A 20,063-nucleotide genomic window follows, 5' to 3' on the forward strand; every position below is an offset into this window, starting at 1 on the left:
CAGGGCCGTATTTGCCACTAGGCACTTGAGGGCACGTGCCTAGGGCGGCGGGATGCGGGGGGGCGCCCTTGAGCTAGGTTTTTTCCTTTTTTTTTTTTTTTTTATTTTATAAAACTCCGGGGTCAAGTTTCCGCCCCCCCTCCTCCCTCCCCCCTTCCCGCCCCCCCTCCTCCCTCCTTCCCGCCCCCTTCCCTCCCTCCCTGAAGACGTAATACTCACCTTCCTCCAGCGGTGGCTGCAACTGCGTCTCAGCGCCGTCCTGTCTTCAGCGGTCACATGGTACCGATCATTAAGGGTGATGAATATGCGCATATTCATCACCCTTAATTAGCGCTACCATGTGACCGCTGAAGACAGGAAGGAAGACGCTGAGATGCCAGGAAGTTCTGTGCTGCGCGCCGGTGAGAGGTAAGTATGACAGGGAAAAAAGTGGGGTGCCGTGCACACAGGGGAGGAGGATGGGGAGCCATGCATACAGGGGAGAAGGATGGGGAGCCGTGCATACAGGGGAGAAGGATGGGGAGTCGTGCATACAGGGGAGAAGGATGGGGAGCCGTGCACACAGGGGAGAAGGATGGGGAGCCGTGCATACAGGGGAGAAGGATGGGGAGCCGTGCATACAGGGGAGAAGGATGGGGAGTCGTGCATACAGGGGAGAAGGATGGGGAGCCGTGCACACAGGGGAGAAGGATGGGGAGCCGTGCACACAGGGGAGAAGGATGGGGAGCCGTGCACACAGGGGAGAAGGATGGGGAGCCATGTACACAGGGGAGAAGGATGGGGAGCCGTGCATACAGGGGAGAAGGATGGGGAGCCGTGCACACAGGGGAGAAGGATGGGGAGCCGTGCACACAGGGGAGAAGGATGGGGAGCCGTGCATACAGGGGAGAAGGATGGGGAGCCATGAACGCAGGGGAGAAGGATGGGGAGCCATGAACGCAGAGTGGGAGGATGGGGGAGCCATGAACGCAGAGTGGGAGGATGGGGGAGCCATGAACGCAGAGTGGGAGGATGGGGGAGCCATGAACGCAGAGTGGGAGGATGGGGGAGCCATGAACGCAGGGGAGAAGGATGGGGGAGCCATGAACGCAGGGGAGAAGGATGGGGAGCCATGAACGCAGAGTGGGAGGATGGGGGAGCCATGCTTGCAGGGGAGAAGGATGGGGGAGCCATGAACGCAGGGTGGGAGGATGGGGGAGGCATGAACGCAGTGTGGGAGGATGGAGTATAAATATGGAGTATAAATACTGGGCCCTATAAGGGGGACACAGTGTGAGAGGACAGTGTGAAGAGGGGACTGGTATAGAAAGGAGAGGACAGTGTGAAGAGCATGTACCATAAGAGGGACAGTGTGGGGGTCATACTTTGTGCAGACAATATAGTGAGGGGCAATTTTTTATTTGGGAGCATTATAATGACACTTGTATCTTTAAGGGCGTCATGTGGAGACTTTCTGCAAAAGAGCGGCGAAGATGGAAGTCTGCAGAGACGGCTGTGGATGAGAAAACTCATCATGGGATCTGGACAAGATGAAGAAAAGGAGAACGGCTCCAGAGGCGACGTCATCTATCAGGTACCTGGATGTAAATGTTATTTGTGATGCTAACTCTCATGTTTTTATATATGTTAGGAGATTTAAAGGGACACTGTCACCTGAATTTGGAGGGAACAATTTTCAGCCATAGGGGTGGGGTTTTCGGGTGTTTGATTCACCCTTTCCATACCCGCTGGCTGCATGCTGGCTGCAATATTGGATTGAAGCTCATTCTCTGTCCTCCGTAGTACATACTGTACCTGCACAATCTGCAATCTTGCCTTGCGCAGGCGTGTACTATGGAGGACAGAGAATGAGCTTCAATCCAATATTGCAGCCAGCATGCAGCCAGCGGGTAAGGAAAGGGTGAATCAAACACCCGAAAACCCCACCCCTATGGCTGAAAATTGTTCCCTCCAAATTCAGGTGACAGAGTCCCTTTTAAAGGGGATGTCCAGGCTTGTGATGAGTCTGCAGTCATTCTTTGTGACTGCAGACTTCTGAATTCTCACAGTGCACACTGCACGCTGTCAGGATTCTCTCATGCTGGGGATTTACATTAATGCGATCACGTGCTGACTAGACATGCGTGACCTCCGTCAATGAAAATGAACTGAGCGAGGCCGGGCACATCTAGTCAGAATGTGGTCAGAAGTCTACAAATCACATACTTGTGCTGACATGACCGTCCACCGGCAAGGGAGAATCCTAAAAGTGCAGTGCATGCGTTGTGAGAATTCAGAAGCTGCGATGTCAGGATTCAGCTCTGCAAGTTCCAGTAGTCGTCACATGGACACGTCACTCATATGCGATTTTTCAGACTTAGGGTGTGTGTCCACGTTCAGGATTGCATCAGGATTTGGTCAGTATTTTACATCAGTATTTGTAGCCAAAACCAGGAGTGGGTGATAAATACAGAAGTGGAGCATATGGTTCTATTATAGTTTTCCTCTAATTGTTCCACTCCTGGTTTTGGCTACAAATACTGATGAAAAATCATGACCAAATCCTGATGCAATCCTGAACGTGGACACATACTCTTATGGTCCTGCGACATCGAGCTTCTCTTCTGCTTCTCTTATTTTTTCACTGAACATTGAGAGCATTAGGGAGAGGAGCTCGTGGGCACATGACTGAGTGTGCAAATCACATATGTCCTTGGCGGAGGGGGGGCACCAAAATGAATTCTTTCCCCGGGTGCCAGAAACCCTAGATACACCTCTGCTGGTATGCTACTGCGAGCGGTGATTACCGGGTGCGGTGGAGGGTGGTCTGTGCACAGGCAGTGAGGCAGGGACTGAGGGTGTGCACAGAGAGGATGGAGACCCGGAGACTGCCCGTCCCAGTCTACGCCGTAGCCTAGAGCCCTCATTATCATAGGAATATGGCAGTTAATAAATTGCTTTTCTGAAGCTTTATAGTGTAGTTTTAGGTCAGGGAGGGTTGGATAGGGATGAGCTAGCAAGGTGCAGGGACAGGTAATGATGGCTACTTGCGAACATGTGCGGCAATTGCGGTTTTGCACTTACGATGATACATAAAACACTGCTAGTAGTGTTTTTTCTCATTGCTGCAAGTACCGCATTTGCCGGATGGCGGCAAAACCGCAAGAGCCGCACATGTCTGTAAGTCCCATAGGGAATGAATGAGGCCGAACGCAGTGTTGCCCTAAGTGATCCATTACGCGGCAGATGCGGAAAAACTGTCGGATCTGCTGCAAAAGGCGACTTTCACATCAGCGATTTTTGCCAAAGTCACTGCCGATAGTGTCATACTCACCAAAGGGGGAGGCAGCACTAAAAGTGCCTAGGGCAGCAGAAACTCTAAATACGGCCCTGCATATTATACTAAACAACTGATTGAAAGGAGAACCAGACAAAATGAAACGAAATATCAGGTGTAACAATAAACTAACATTGGCGTAGAACCGACAAATGGGCACAGTATTTTTATCCCGTGGAAAAACTTTTATCACAAAAATAAACAGCTTAGTGAACAAATAACTAGTAAGTGAAGGTAAATCTCGCCAATTTGGCATAGGAGGAGTTATTCCCTAAGGCTATGTGCACACGTTGCAGATTTACTGTAGATCCGCAGCATTTTTTTTCCCGCACAGAAACGCTGCAGATCCTCAAGTGATTAACAGTACAATGTAAATCAATGGAAAAAAAATGCTGTACTAATAGTGCAGAAAAATCCACACGGAAAACGCTGCGGATTAAAAGAAGGAGCACGTCATTTATTTGTGTGGATCTGCAGCGTTTTTGTACCCATTACATTGTAGAAATCCACAGGGGTAAAAATGCATGAAATCCAAACAAAATCCGCAGTAAATCTGCACAAAATCCGCACCTACGTTTTCTGCCAAGAGATGCAGAATCCGCACAAAAAAAATCCAGAGGCAAATCCGCAACGTGTGCACATAGCCTAAGGGGAGCTCGACCACCATGGCTCACAAGAGGAAGCCAAAGCCAAATGCCCTAATTCTTTTCAGTCCAACTGGTCCAAGGGGACCAGATCTTTAAACCCTTTCTGCCAATGGACGTACTATTCCGTCCATGTGGGGTGGGCCCTACTTCCCAAGGACGGAATAATACGTCCAGGGCGATCGGCCGCGCTCACGGGGGGAGCGCGGCCGATCGCATCCGGTTGTCAGCTGCCTATCGCAGCTGACATCCGGCACTATGTGCCAGGAGCGGTCACGGCACATTAACCCCCGGGACACCGCGATCAAACATGATCGCGGTGTGCCGGCGGTGCAGGGAAGCATCACGCAGGGAGGGGCTCCCTGCGTGCTTCCCTGAGACCCCCGCAGCAACGCGATGTGATTGCGTTGCTGCGAGGGTCTCCCTACCTCCCTCCCTGCTCCAGGCCCGGATCCAAGATGGCCGCGGCATCCGGGTCCTGCAGGGAGGGAGGTGGCTTACCAAGTGCCTGGTCAGAGCAGGCGCTTGGTAAGCCTGCAGCCCTGTAAGTCAGATCGGTGATCTGACAGAGTGCTGTGCAAACTGTCAGATCACCGATCTGTGATGTCTACCCCGGGACAAAGTAAAAAAAAAATGTCCAAATGTGTAAAAAAAAAAAAAAAAATCCTAAATAATGAAAAAAAAAATATATTATTCCCATAAATACATTTCTTTATCTAAATAAAAAAAACAAAAACAATAAAAGTACACATATTTAGCATCGCCGTGTCCGTAACGACCCGACCTATAAAACTGGCCCACGAGTTAACCCCTTCAGTAAACACCGTAAGAAAAAAAAAAGAGGCAAAAAACAACGCTTTATTATCATACCGCCGAACAAAAAGAGGAATAACACGCGATCAAAAAGACGGATATAAATAACCATGGTACCGCTGAAAGCGTCATCTTGTCCCGCAAAAAACGAGCCGCCATACAGCATCATCAGCAAAAAATAAAAAAGTTATAGTCCTCAGAATAAAGGGATGCAAAAATAATTATTTTTTCTATAAAATAGTTTTTATCGTATAAAAGCACCAAAACATAAAAAAAAATGATATAAATGAGGTATCGCTGTAATCGTACTGACCCAAAAAATAAAACTTCTTTATCAATTTTACCAAACACGGAACGGTATAAACGCCTCCCCCAAAAGAAATTCATGAATAGCTGGTTTTTGGTCATTCTGCCTCACAAAAATCGGAATAAAAAGCGATCAAAAAATGTCACGTGCCTGAAAATGTTACCAATAAAAACGTCAACTCGTTGGTGGGTCAAAGTGCTCACCACACCTCTAGATAAGTTCCTTAGGGGGTCTACTTTCCAAAATGGTGTCACTTGTGGGGGTTTCAATGTTTAGGCACATCAGTGGCTCTCCAAACGCAACATGGCGTCCCATCTCAATTCCAGTCAATTTTGCATTGAAAAGTCAAATGGCGCTCCTTCACTTCCGAGCTCTGTCATGCGCCCAAACAGTGGTTTACCTTCACTTATGGGGTATCAGCGTACTCAGGACAAATTGTACAAGAGGCACCATCAAGAGAGGAAGCTTCTTCCAGGAGCTCCTGATCTTCAGCCTGGAAATCAACATCCATCGGCCACATTGCTGCTGTAAATCATCTTGTCTTACCATCTAAGCCTCCATGAGAGTGTGCTGCATCTGGTTGACCACAAGAAAATAGCTTTTACAGAGTGTGAAGGGATCTCTGGAGCCTGAGCCTCGAGGCCTGGTGAGTGTAACAGGCCAGTGCTTCTCCTGTGGGGGAGGGCCTGTGATTTGCTCTCTGCACCTCTCGCTTCCCAAACATCTAACAGCAGAAACACCAGCACTTTTATCATCTTCCAGAGGTTTCCTTAATCCTTCTCTGCCCAAAGTCAGATCTATTAGGAGATTCCCCCTGAGCAGAGAGGTGATTACAGCCTGCACACGCTTGCAATAGCCCTGTTCTCATAGTGGGGGGACAAGGACGGATCCTCCTCTGCAGAGCAAACACGACTCCAGTGTGAGAGATAAGGGAGGCTGACAATATCCCTTCTAGTCAACAGAAGCTGATCGTCACTGTCACTCTCCTCCATAAGAGAAGATAAACTATTTCTTTGGAATCCCATCCCTTTTCCTGCAGCAGCACCCAGGAGAAAAATAAGACATATATCAGAGACAGTGTGCTTCCTGTATGTGGTTTATCTCTGCTTCTACAACATCATCACTGAGTTGCACCCTCTAGTACAGGGGTCCCCAACTCCAGTCCTCAAGGCCCACCAACATGTCATGTTTTCAGGATTTCCTTAGTCTTGCCCAGGTAATAATTGCATCACCTGTGCAATGCAAAGGAAATCCTGAAAACATGACCTGTTGGTGGGCCTTGAGGACTGGAGTTGGGGACCTCTGCAGTACACTGTCCTGGGCTTGTCCCACACCTAATCTTGTCATGCTGGACCTAAAATGAGGTGACGAGCTTTGGCATCACCAGACATAACGCGGCTCATACCGGCTTTCACTGACTCTCCTGACCGCTGAGGCGCTTACCGCTAGAACCGCAGCACGACTGGGCACATGATGACCCGAGGCAGATCTAATAAGAAGGCCTCTCCTCCTCGCCTGCCAGACTTCTTTCCGCGGTCTCAAACCGCACATGCCGCAGGGAAAATGGCGCGGGCTTCTCCCTCCAGATCATCACACTCCTCCCGCGGCTCCCAGGATTCAGAAAGAGGTGAGATCTCAGCGGGAGCACAATATAGCAGCTCTGCACCTATGACCAGGAGGGATATGAAAGAATTCCTCACATCTATACGTGCCTCATTAAAAGAGGATATGCAGGACATGTTGAAGGAGATAAGAGACATTAACTCCTTAGGGGCCCGCACGGATCATTTGGAAAACAAAATGTCCGAATATGTCTCTGTAATTAACGCTCTGGTGGATGAAAACCAAGTTATGAAAGGCAAGTTAACAGGGGCATTTAATAAATTGCACGACTTAGAGGACAGATCCAGGAGGAACAATATTCGTGTGAGAGGAATCCCTGAGAATGTTGCAGATAAAGATTTAGCTGCTTTCCTCCAGAATTTTATGCAGGCTGCCCTGCCCTCACTTTCCTCGAGAGATCTACTGGTGGACAGGGTACATCGAACACCCAAGCCCAAGCATCTAGACCCATCTCTTCCTAGATACATCCTTGCACGGATTCATTTGTACACTACTAAAGAGACATTCCTGCGGCAGATAAGGAGCCCCCCTGACCTTCCCCCTGAATTCCGGGATCTCCAGGTCTTCCCGGATTTGTCAGCTGCTACCCTGGCCAAAAGGAGAGAATACGCCCATGTCTGTAAAGCATTGAGGGACATCAACATACGTTACCGATGGGGGTTTAATCCTGTGCGTTTGATTATCTCTTATGAAGGACACACGGTCGCCTGCCCCTCGCCTAAACAGGCAGAGGAGAGGCTTACGGCCTGGAAAATACCCTTTGCTCTCAGACCTGCGGATACAGGAAAGAAAATAGCCTCAGACTGGTCTACGGTTTGACCCACAACCAAGATATAGACCAGTACCAGGTAAAACGCCAGGCAGAGAATAGATATAAAATGCCTTTATTGTGTATGACTGGCAATTGAATATATTTTAACAATACATAATTTGTGCGCACAGAAAACAAAGGGAATTATTTATCAATAAAAACATATAAAATCAATGTATGTATACAATAAAAGATGACATATTACAACGGACTGACCCAAGAAATAAATAATATAATATTGCTTATATAAAGGTAAGAACACCCACTAAAAGTAGCCACATATCAAAGAAATGCACATAGGGTGACCAAAATGAATTTAAGGAAATGAAAAAAACATATATAAAAAAATATATGAAAAAAGAGCCACAATGAATAATTAAAAATTTGGTAAGAAAATCCCAAAGGAGGTATATGAGGAGCAACTGTCCTACTAAAGTGCTATGTGATAAAAAAATATATATAAGTATATATATAAGTGCACAAAAAACAGTGTGCAAAATAAGCAATATTCAATAATAAAGTGCAAGTTTAGAAAAAAATGTATGCAATGACAGTGCATGAATACCACATATAAACCATTTGGCTCCAAAGTGTATGGAATGTAACCAAGTAATCAACTATAACAGAATAAAGCTGTAAAACAAGGTGCAATTATCTGTGCAATACTGGGCTTTCAAACAGAGATTATATACTGTATCAAAGAAAAGGGGATTGCACCACAAGTGTACTACACTGTACTAAGTGAATAAAAGTGCTATCGTGCAGTATAAATTACTATACTATAAAAAAGATGAAAGACTCATCATTCCTCAAAATATGGCCAAAATATGTGTGGCTATCACTGACAAGCTTCTCTGGAGTAGCACACACAGCTACAGACAAACTCCAGCAGGTGTCCCACTACAAGGTGCAAAATAAGAATAGGTGATATAGAAGCGCATCGTACCTTATCCAAAAAGGGTCAGTCCGGTCCTTTGTATGAGCGCACCCCGACGCGCGTTTCGGATCTAAGTCCTTCGAAGGACCCTTGACAGTAATAATCTCTGATTGAAAGCCCAGTATTGCACAGATAATTGCACCTTGTTTTACAGCTTTATTCTGTTATAGTTGATTACTTGGTTACATTCCATACACTTTGGAGCCAAATGGTTTATATGTGGTATTTATGCACTGTCATTGCATACATTTTTTTCTAAACTTGCACTTTATTATTGAATATTGCTTATTTTGCACACTGTTTTTTGTGCACTTATATATATACTTATATATATTTTTTTATCACATAGCACTTTAGTAGGACAGTTGCTCCTCATATACCTCCTTTGGGATTTTCTTACCAAATTTTTAATTATTCATTGTGGCTCTTTTTTCATATATTTTTTTATATATGTTTTTTTCATTTCCTTAAATTCATTTTGGTCACCCTATGTGCATTTATTTGATATGTGGCTACTTTTAGTGGGTGTTCTTACCTTTATATAAGCAATATTATATTATTTATTTCTTGGGTCAGTCCGTTGTAATATTTCATCTTTTATTGTATACATACATTGATTTTATATGTTTTTATTGATAAATAATTCCCTTTGTTTTCTGTGCGCACAAATTATGTATTGTTAAAATATATTCAATTGCCAGTCATACACAATAAAGGCATTTTATATCTATTCTCTGCCTGGCGTTTTACCTGGTACTGGTCTATATCTTGGTTGTGGGTGTTCTTGTCCTTGAATAGTGGTTTTAGTCCACATTCTTTTCTTCCACGGAGCACTGGTCACTTATAATAAATTTCACAAGTATATATTGCCATTGTGACATAGATATAAGTATATAGTGTTGTGGTGTATCTGTGGTTGTGTTTAATGGTCTACGGTTTGACAGTGCCACACGGACGGTGTCTGGATTGCTGAGCTCTCCTACTGCACCCCTCAGTGGGCCTTTGGATTGTGAACCTCTCACTTCCACCCCTCCATGCAGATTCTGTTCTGCGGACTGTCTGGACTGTTCCGGACGTTCCTACGAGGATTCCTCGTATATTGACCTATGTTTTGTTTTGGTTTTTTTTGCCTTTTTTTACTCCTTTTTATTTTCTGGTTCTTTTTACTACATACTTGCCCTTCCCCTTTCTTCCCTACAGGTTTTTTCTCTCCAAATCCCTGGGCATTCTCTGTCTATATTGATTTTTGATTGTTATTATGGAACTGGCAGTTATTTGTATATAAGCTTTGGTACACCGCCAGTGGGGTCACTTGGTAATACCAGCAGTATAGACTTTAGTATAATGGTACCATGACTTTACAAATTCTTTCTTTGAATGTCAGGGGTTTAAACTCCCCTGAGAAGAGATCTATGTTGTGGAGGGAGGTGAAGCGGTCGAGGGCTGATATTATCTGCTTGCAGGAGACCCATTTGTTGGTCGAGGATAATTTTAGGCTTCGTCATCCCCTCTTCCCACACATTCTATTTGCTAATGGCCCAACCAAAAAGGCTGGTGTGTGAATCATGGTGAAAAATACAATCGCTTTTAAATTGATAGCGCAAAATAATGATCCCACGGGTAGGTGCTTAACTATCACGTGCTTATTGAATGGTGAGTTACACACGTTGACAAATCTTTATGCTCCCAATGAGGGACAACATAAATTCCTGAGAACAACCCTTCATGAGGTCTCTGAGAATGTGAAGGGCAGCAATATAATATGTGGTGACTTTAATCTCCCCATGCATGTGGACCTTGATTGCTCTTCTGGTAGCAGACGACCTAAAGGGGACTTGACTCTCCCCACAGGCAAATTTCACCTGCATGATTATTGGAGATAGTCGCATGCATCTGAGAGGGATTATACCTTTTACTCTTCCAGGCATTCCACATACTCCCGTATTGATTATTTTCTAACAGACAGTGCAACCTTGTCCAGATGTAGATCCCCAACTATAGGCTTAATAACGTGGTCTGATCACGCTCCCATCACTCTAACTCTTACTTTAGCACACCAAGCTAACCCAGCCTTTAGGTGGCGATTAAACGACACATTGCTGTTGAATGGGGAGGTGTTAGATAGAATCTCTTCGGAGTTGGAACACTACTTTCAGATAAATGATAATGGAGAGGTTTCTGATGAGTCCTTATGGTTGGCGCATAAAGTAGTCATTAGAGGTGTGCTTCTCCAACAAGCTTCCTACCTGAAAAGGAAGAGCGAGAGTGGCAGAGAGGCTTTACTTTCCCACCTGCAATATTTAGACAATATCAACAAGTCTGCTCCCACGCCTTCTATCTCTGAGGAGATCTATCAGATTAGGTTTAAATTGAGAGAAAATCTCTTGGCCAGATATGCACATAACATGAAGAAATTCAAGACTAATCTATATGCCGCAGGTGATAGGGCAGGTGCACTCCTGGTGCGCAAAGTACGTAAGAGGGAAGCTAAATCAAGAGTGGACCATATCTTAGATAAAAATGGGAAGGTCCTCAGGAACCCTCAGGACATAGTCCAAGCTTTTTCAGAATATTATACCGGCTTGTATAATTTAAAAGATGACCCTTCTACTCCCCAGCCGGATCACCAATCTATTTATAAATATCTAGACTCTATAAAATTACCCCGTATTACATCTGAGCAGCTAAACTACCTTAATTCTCCCTTCACAGATGTAGAAATTAACTCGACAATTAAACAAACTAAATGTCATAAGGCCCCAGGCTCAGACGGGTTGACGAATGACTATTATAAATCCTTTTATCTGTTGCTGACTCCATATTTGCAGAGATTATTCTCGGTGTGGAGAGACTCGGGTACTGTGACGGCTCCTGGTTTGGAAGCTACCATATCTACCATACCCAAGCCTGGGAAACCCCTCACACACCCTGGTGACTTTAGACCCATTGCTCTGCTCAATTCGGATGTCAAAATATTCACTAAAATTATAGCGTCCAGACTAAAGCTTATTATACCAACTATAATTTCACCGGACCAAGTGGGTTTTGTGGCCGGACGTGAGACGAAAGATGGGGTGCGGCGCATGCTGAATCTGATTAAAATAGCCGAGCTGTCTGGCCTACCCAGTGCATTCCTGTCGCTTGATGCTGAGAAGGCTTTTGAGAGGGTGCACTGGGGGTATCTTCGGGCAGTATTGGAAAGGTTTGGACTGTCGGGCCCAATATTCTCAGCAATCTGTGCTATGTACTCGACTCCTTGTGCCAGGGTCTTGACGTCCGGTTTTTTATCTGGTCCGTTTCAGATCACGAATGGCACTCGTCAGGGTTGCCCACTCTCTCCTATTATTTTCGCACTGTGCATGGAGCCGCTCGCTGAACGCATAAGAACCTCTATTAATATCACCGGCATCAGGGTTGGACAGATGGAGCACAGAATTGGCTTGTATGCTGATGATGTTATTCTATCCTGTGTCAACTTGGAGACATCCTTGACAGCTATTACCTTGGAACTTAGGGAATTCAGTAATGTGTCATACTACAGGTTGAATCCCATGAAGTCCTTGTTGTTTCCGGTGGCGGTTCTGTGCGCGGCCAAGTCGAAAATGGAGGCTGAGTTTCTATTTAAATGTGTGACAGAGGGTATCCCATACTAGGGAGTTATATTGACGGGCTCTGAACAGATTGTCGAGAAGTATTTCTCTAAATTGATCACACAGGTTAGGGCACAACTTGACCATTTTCACAAAGTTATGACATCCTGGATTGCCAGGATTAATGTTTTCAAAATGATGATCCTGCCTAAAATACTGTATCTCCTTAGGTGTATCCCATTAAAAATCCCCAAACGTTTGATTTTGAAATTACAAACTATGACATACGATTATATTTGGTCACACAAAAAATCTAGAATCTCTAGGACCTTGATGTACTATCCGTACAAACGGGGAGGGCTGGGAATGCCAAAGCTCATGCTGTACCATAGAGCGGCCATACTAACTGGACTTAGAGACTGGTGGCAGGCGGACAAAGACCATAGATGGCTCCAAATAGAAAACTACTATGCCAAAACTAGATCTACCCGCACAATTCTTGAGGCTGAATCTATTGCAATCACTGATTATTCCCCTCCCTTACCAACCATGAAAATCGCGATCCACTATTGGAGGACACTGGTCCCTTCCTTGATTAAATTATCTCATGACTCCCTATCCTTAAAAGCCCTTGAGACTCACATCCCATTTATTAATCTCCAGCCTTGGGTTGATGCTGGAATTGTAACATTACGGCAGATATTGGATGCCGCTGGCCTTGTCCCCTTTGACCGCTTGGCCTCCAACTTCCCGAATGTCTGGAGATATTTCTATCAATATTTGCAGATACGTCATCTACTTCATAATTCCCCAAACTCGCCTTTCTTCAACTCCCATTTAAATAACAGGGTTAATGGTTATTTCTTGTTGCCTGACTCTGGCCCGAAGGGAATTTCAATATTATATAAAGCTTTAAACGACCCAGCAGAAGATGTTAAACTGTCATATATGATCAAGTGGGAACAGGATCTGGACTTCCTATCGGACCCGATAGATTGGGAGGAGGGACTGGGTGAAGTATTACGGGTATCTGCCTGCGTCAATCATCTCGAACAATTGAAAAAAGTACACCTTAGATGGTATCAATATCCGGTTCAGGTGGCTCACTATGACCCTGCCGGGTCGGACAAATGCTGGAGGGGGTGCGGTCACAGGGGAACTCTGGAACACACCTGGTGGTCGTGTCCAATTCTTCAGCCCTGGTGGAGAGATATGGACCTTTTAATTGCACAGGTCTTGGGGATCCAGCTGACTCTGTCACCTAGGCAGGCCATTCTTCACATCGGCCTGGGGGACATTCCACACATAATTCGAGGTACACTATCACATATTCTAATAGCTGCCATGTTATTAGTCGCCTCAAGATGGAAAGACACTAATCCTCCCAATATTAGTGAATTAATTAATAAACTTAATGTCCACTGCCAATATGAACTCGCTTTGGCTCACTCCATGACTGCCAAAACCAAAAGACCAAAATATTTGGCACCCTTGGTTACATAGTGGTCATTCCTCTATTGATCCGCACCACCTTGTTTGATCGTTTACTTGAGTGGGAATAAGTAAGCATAATTGACATGTCTGTTTTTGTGTTTGTAATATTCTTATTCTGCCATAGTTTGCCAGGACCCCTTGTCTATAACTGAATTGCTAGATAATGTCTTGTGAATGCCTATACTCCTTTCCTCCCCCCCCTATTCCCCCTACTGTACCTATCCCTCCCCCCGCCTCTCTCCCCTACTTCTTCCTTTCTGATTGGTTTGGTTTTTCTCCTTACTTATTTCTGGTCATTTTTAGTTGACCTCTGTTACTGTTATTACTGTTTGACTGCACTGTATTGTTTTGGAAATCTTCAATAAACACTAATTGATAAAAAAAAAGGACAAATTGTACAACAACGTTTGGGGTCCATTTTCTCCTGTTACCCTTGGTAAAATAAAACAAATTGGAGCTGAAGTAAATTTTTTGTGAAAAAAAGTTAAATGTTCATTTTTATTTAAACATTCCAAAAATTCCTGTGAAACACCTGAAGGGTTAATAAACTTCTTGAATGTGGTTTTGAGAACCTTGAGGGGTGCAGTTTTTAGAATGGTGTCACACGTGGGTATTTTCTATCATATAGACTCCTCAAAATGACTTCAAATGAGATGTGGTCCCTAAAATAAAATGGTGTTGTAAAAATGAGAAATTGCTGGTCAACTTTTAACCCTTATAACTCCCTAACAAAAAAAAATTTTGCTTCCAAAATTGTGCTGATGTAAAGTAGACATGTGGGAAATGTTACTTATTAAGTATTTTGTGTGACATATCTCTGTGATTTAATTGCATAAAAATTCAAAGTTGGAAAATTGCAAAATTTTCAAAATTTTCGCCAAATTTCCGTTTTTTTCACAAATAAACGCAGGTAATATCAAAGAAATTTTACCACTATCATGAAGTACAATATGTCACGAGAAAACAATGTCAGAATCACCTGGATCCGTTGAAGCGTTCCAGAGTTATAACCTCATAAAGGGACAGTGGTCAGAATTGTAAAAATTGGCCTGGTCCATAACGTGCAAATCACCCTTGAGGGTAAAGGGGTTAAGAAACGATCATGGGAAAATGTCTCCCAACTCGATAGTTCTTCTAATCTAAAAATATCTTTAACCTTCTCTATCCAGTCTCCCAAGGTTGGTGGGTTTGTTTGTTTCCACTTCAAGGCAATCAAATGTTTTGCTGCTCCCAACAATAAGGGTGGAAGGTCATGTTTCTAAGGGTACCGTCACACTATACGATTTACCTACGATCACGACCAGCGATATGACCTGGCCGTGATCGTAGGTAAATCGTAGTGTGGTCGCTGGGGAGCTGTCACACAGACAGCTCTCCAGCGACCAACGATGCCGAGGTCCCTGGGTAACCAGGGTAAACATCGGGTAACTAAGCGCAGGACCGCGCTTAGTTACCCGATGTTTACCCTGGTTACAAGCGTTAAACTAAAAAAAAACAAACAGCACATACTTACATTCTGGTGTCCGTTAGGTCCCTTGCAGTCTGCTTCCCGCACTCAGTGACTGCCGGCCGTAAAGTGAAAGTGAAAGCACAGCCGCTGTGCTCTGCTTTCACTTTACGGCCGGCAGTCACAGTGCGGGAAGCAGAGACGGCAAGGGACCTGACGGACACCAGAATGTAAGTATGTGCTGTTTGTTTTTTTTTAGTTTAACGCTTGTAACCAGGGTAAACATCGGGTAACTAAGCGCGGTCCTGCGCTTAGTTACCCGATGTTTACCCTGGTTACAAGCGAACGCATCGCTGGATCGCATCGCTAGATCGCTAGATCACACACACCGATCTAGCGATGACAGCGGGAGATCCAGCGATGAAAGAAAGTTCCATACGATCTGCTACGACGTACGATTCTCAGCAGGATCCCTGATCGCTGCTGCGTGTCAGACACAGCGATATTGTAACGATATCGCTGGAACATCACGAATCGTACCGTCGTAGCGATCGAAATGTTATAGTGTGACGGTACCCTTAGGTTTAAAATTTGGTGTAGGAAGGGACAGAAGAACTTCTGGGGCAGTAAGATCTGATTTGAAGACTCCTAGGGCTTTCAAAGAATCATTAATTTGAATCCAGAAGTGTTGGAGTTTCTGACAAGACCAAAAGATGTGTGTTAATGTACCTCTTAATGTCTTACATCTCCAGCAGAGCGGAGATTCAGCTTGACCTAAATGAAAAAGCCTCTCCGGAGTGACCTTGACAGGATTTTATACGCAGATTCCTGAAGTAGAAAAATATCGAGAGAAGCCATGTGAGTTGGAACAGATCTTCTGTGTATCTTGCAGTGATAAGGAGATTTTAAGTTCAACTTTCCAAGAGTGAAGAAATATTGGTTTAGTATTAATTATAGAGCTTAGAAGGTTAACATAGATCTTCGATATTAGTCTCGGAATAGGTGGTTTTATTTTTGCCAGGAAATCTAGCCAAAGCCACTCAGATGGTGGAGTGGATAATGTTTTGATCTGTTTCATAAAATGGGACACATGTATCTGTTGAAGAAAATTACTTGGATGTTTTGAAGCTTCTAGGGGCCATGAATTATTACAAGGTATCTTATTGTTTAGAAGATGGGAAATTGGTTTATTTGGAAGAGAGGACCAAAGATCATAGGGATCTGTGAATTCCGGGTTATAAATAAATGGGATCAGTCTGATTGGAATTTTATCAAGGAAATAACAAGTAGGTGGGCAGTTTTGTATCAATGAGCGTCTAATTAGGATGCTTGTTGAAAGAATTTCGTCAAAGCTAATTTTTGAAATAGGGCGATTTGTCCATAGCAGTTTTCTCATGTCCTGGCCCAGTAATTGTGTTTCGATATGTGCTTGTGTGTCTTGATCCACCAAATGTGTAAATTTAATCCATCTGGCTACATGTATGGCCTGATAATAAGAGAGAAGGTCGGGAAGGCCGAGGTCTCCAAACTGCTTCAGAAGGATTAGTGTCTTAAAAGGTAATCGAGCTTTTTAAAATTTCCAAATAAATTTAGTAATAATTTGGTTTAGGGTGTTAAAGAATGATTTCGGTAGTGAGATTTGAACCATATTCATTAGATTTTGGGGAGAATATATGATTTAAATATATTAACTCACTAAACAAGAAAAAAGAATGGACTATAGAAAGGCTCGCGCAACCAAATATAGAAAAGTAACAAAATAATGTTTATTCAAACACCACAACAACAAACATAATAAAAACATCTAAAATACAGAACCATACAATAACACCCCTATACAGTAGAAACTGAGGTATACGATACCTATGGCCATAAAGAATGTGGATACATAAAGATGGTTAAACAGTAGGTGTAGGATAACAGAGCTAAACGCTGCTAGAGATATAATATACAATGACTGTATCATATAAGGCCAGAGTCTCCTAAATAGGAGCCCTGGTCAAAAGATAGAATACCTACTGACATCCAATACAAACACAGCTATATAAATGACCAGTAGGTTGAGCGAAACGGATCGTTCATTTTCAAAAGTCGCCGACTTTTGGCAAAGTCGGGTTTCATGAAACCCGATCCGACCCCTGTGCGGGGTCGGCCATGTGGTACGCGACTTTCGCGCCAAAGTCGCGTTTCAATGACGCGAAAAGCGCCATTTCTCAGCCAATGAAGGTAAACGCAGAGTGTGGGCAGCGTGATGACATAGGTCCTGGTCCCCACCATCTTAGAGAAGGGCATTGCAGTGATTGGCTTGCTGTCTGCGGCGTCACAGGGGCTATAAAGGGGAGTTCCCGCCGACCGCCATGTTACTGCTGCTGATCTGAGCTTAGGGAGAGGTTGCTGCCGCTTCGTCAGAAGCAGGGATAGCGTTAGGCATGGTCCATTAACCACCAAACCGCTTGTGCTGTAGCGATTTCCACTGCCCAACACCACCTTCGGTGTGCAGGGACAGTGGAAGCTACATTTTTTTTTTTTTCCCCCTCAGCGCTGTAGCTCATTGGGCTGCCCTAGAAGGCTCCCTGATAGCTGCATTGCTGTGTGTACGCCGCTGTGCAAACCAACTGCTTTTTTCAAAGCACAAATCCTCTTGTTCCTTCCTTTCTGCACAGCTATCTTTTTGGTTTGTACACACTTTTTATTTAATTTGTGCATCAGTCCACTCCTTATTGCTGCCTGCCATACCTGGCTGAGATTACTGCAGGGAGATAGTAATTGAAGGACACTCCCTGTTTTTATTTTTTTTTTTTGTGGGAGATTAAGATTGACATTTCTGCTAGAGTGCCATCCCTGTCTGTGTCATCTCTCACTCAGTGGGCCATAGAAAGCCTATTTATTTTTTTGCTTGATTTGGGTTATAAAATCTACCTGAAAAAATCACTACATCAATCAGTGGGAGAAAAATATTGGCCTCAGGGCTTGTGTGCCACTCTTGACTCCTGTGTGCATCATCACTCACTCAGTGGGCCATAGAAAGCCTATTTATTTTTTTGCTTGATTTTGGTTCTAAAATCTACCTGAAAAAATCACTACATCAATCAGTGGGAGAAAAATATTGGCCTCAGGGCTTGTGTGCCACTCCTGACTCCTGTGTGCATGATCACTCACTCAGTGGGCCATAGAAAGCCCATTTTTTTTTTTTTGCTTTATTTCGGTTCTAAATTCTACCTGAAAAAATCAATAAATCAATCAGTGGGAGATTAATATTGGCCTTTGGGCTTGTGTGCCAGTCCTAAGCGTGCCATCTCTCTCTCTCAGATAGTGGGCCATAGAAAGCCTATTTATTTATTTTTTTATTGGGTTTATAAATTTTCCCTGGAAAAAAAAAAAAAAAGTGGGAGATTAATATTGGCCTCTGGGCTTGTGTGCCAGTCCTGAGCGTGCCATCTCTCTCACAAATAGTGGGCCATAGAAAGCCTATTTATTTTATTTTTTTTGGTTTTATAAATTCTCCCTTAAAAAAAAAGGGAGATTAATATTGGCCTTTGGGCTTGTGTGCCAGTCCTAAGCGTGCCATCTCTCTCTGTCTCTCAGATAGTGGGCCATAGAAAGCCTATTTATTATTTTTTTTATTGGGTTTATAAATTTTCCCTGGAACAAAAAAAAAAAGTGGGAGATAAATATTGGCCTCTGGGCTTGTGTGCCACTCCTGACTCCTGTGTGCGTCATCTCTCACTCAGTGGGCCATAGAAAGCCTTTTTTTGTTTTATTTGTTTTCTAAATTCTTCCTGAAAAAATCATTTTATTCTATTTTTTTTTTTTTCCTAAAGTCTCCCTGAAAAAAAAAAAAAAAAAAATCAGAGGGAGATTAATATTGCCCTTTCTGCTTGTGTGCCAGTCTTGACTCCTGGGTGTGCCATCTCTCTCTCTCCAATTGTGGGCCATAGAAAGCCTATAATTTTTTTAGCTTGATTTGGGTTCCAAAATCTACCTGAAAAATTCACTACATCAATCAGTGGGAGATAAATATTGGCCTCTGGGCTTGTGTGCCACTCCTGACTCCTGTGTGCGTCATCTCTCACTCAGTGGGCCATAGAAAGCCTTTTTTGTTTTATTTGTTTTCTAAATTCTCCCTGAAAAAATCATTTTATTTTCTTTGGTTTCTAAATTCTTCCTGAAAAAATCATTTTATTCTATTTTTTTTTTCCTAAAGTCTCCCTGAAAAAACAAAAAAAAACAACAAATCAGTGGGAGATTAATATTGCCCTTTCTGCTTGTGTGCCAGTCTTGACTCCTGGGTGTGCCATCTCTCTCTCTCTCTCCAATTGTGGGCCATAGAAAGCCTATTATTTTTTTTAGCTTGATTTGGGTTCCAAAATCTACCTGAAAAAATCACTACATCAATCAGTGGGAGATAAATATTGGCCTCTGGGCTTGTGTGCCACTCCTGACTCCTGTGTGCGTCATCTCTCACTCAGTGGGCCATAGAAAGCCTTTTTTTGTTTTATTTGTTTTCTAAATTCTCCCTGAAAAAATCATTTTATTTTCTTTGGTTTCTAAATTCTTCCTGAAAAAATCATTTTATTCTATTTTTTTTTTCCTAAAGTCTCCCTGAAAAAAAAACAAAAAAAAACCAAATCAGTGGGAGATTAATATTGCCCTTTCTGCTTGTGTGCCAGTCTTGACTCCTGGGTGTGCCATCTCTCTCTCTCTCTCCAATTGTGGGCCATAGAAAGCCTATTATTTTTTTAGCTTGATTTGGGTTCCAAAATCTACCTGAAAAAATCACTACATCAATCAGTGGGAGATAAATATTGGCCTCTGGGCTTGTGTGCCACTCCTGACTCCTGTGTGCGTCATCTCTCACTCAGTGGGCCATAGAAAGCCTTTTTTTGATTTGTTTGTTTTCTAAATTCTCCCTGAAAAAATCATTTTATTTTATTTGGTTTCTAAATTCTTCCTGAAAAAATCATTTTATTCAATTTTTTTTTTCCTAAAGTCTCCCTGAAAAAAAACAAAAAAAAACAAATCAGTGGGAGATTAATATTGCCCTTTCTGCTTGTGTGCCAGTCTTGACTCCTGGGTGTGCC

Source organism: Ranitomeya imitator, chromosome 3 (assembly GCF_032444005.1).
Source record: "Ranitomeya imitator isolate aRanImi1 chromosome 3, aRanImi1.pri, whole genome shotgun sequence".
NCBI classification, from domain to species: Eukaryota; Metazoa; Chordata; class Amphibia; order Anura; family Dendrobatidae; genus Ranitomeya; species Ranitomeya imitator.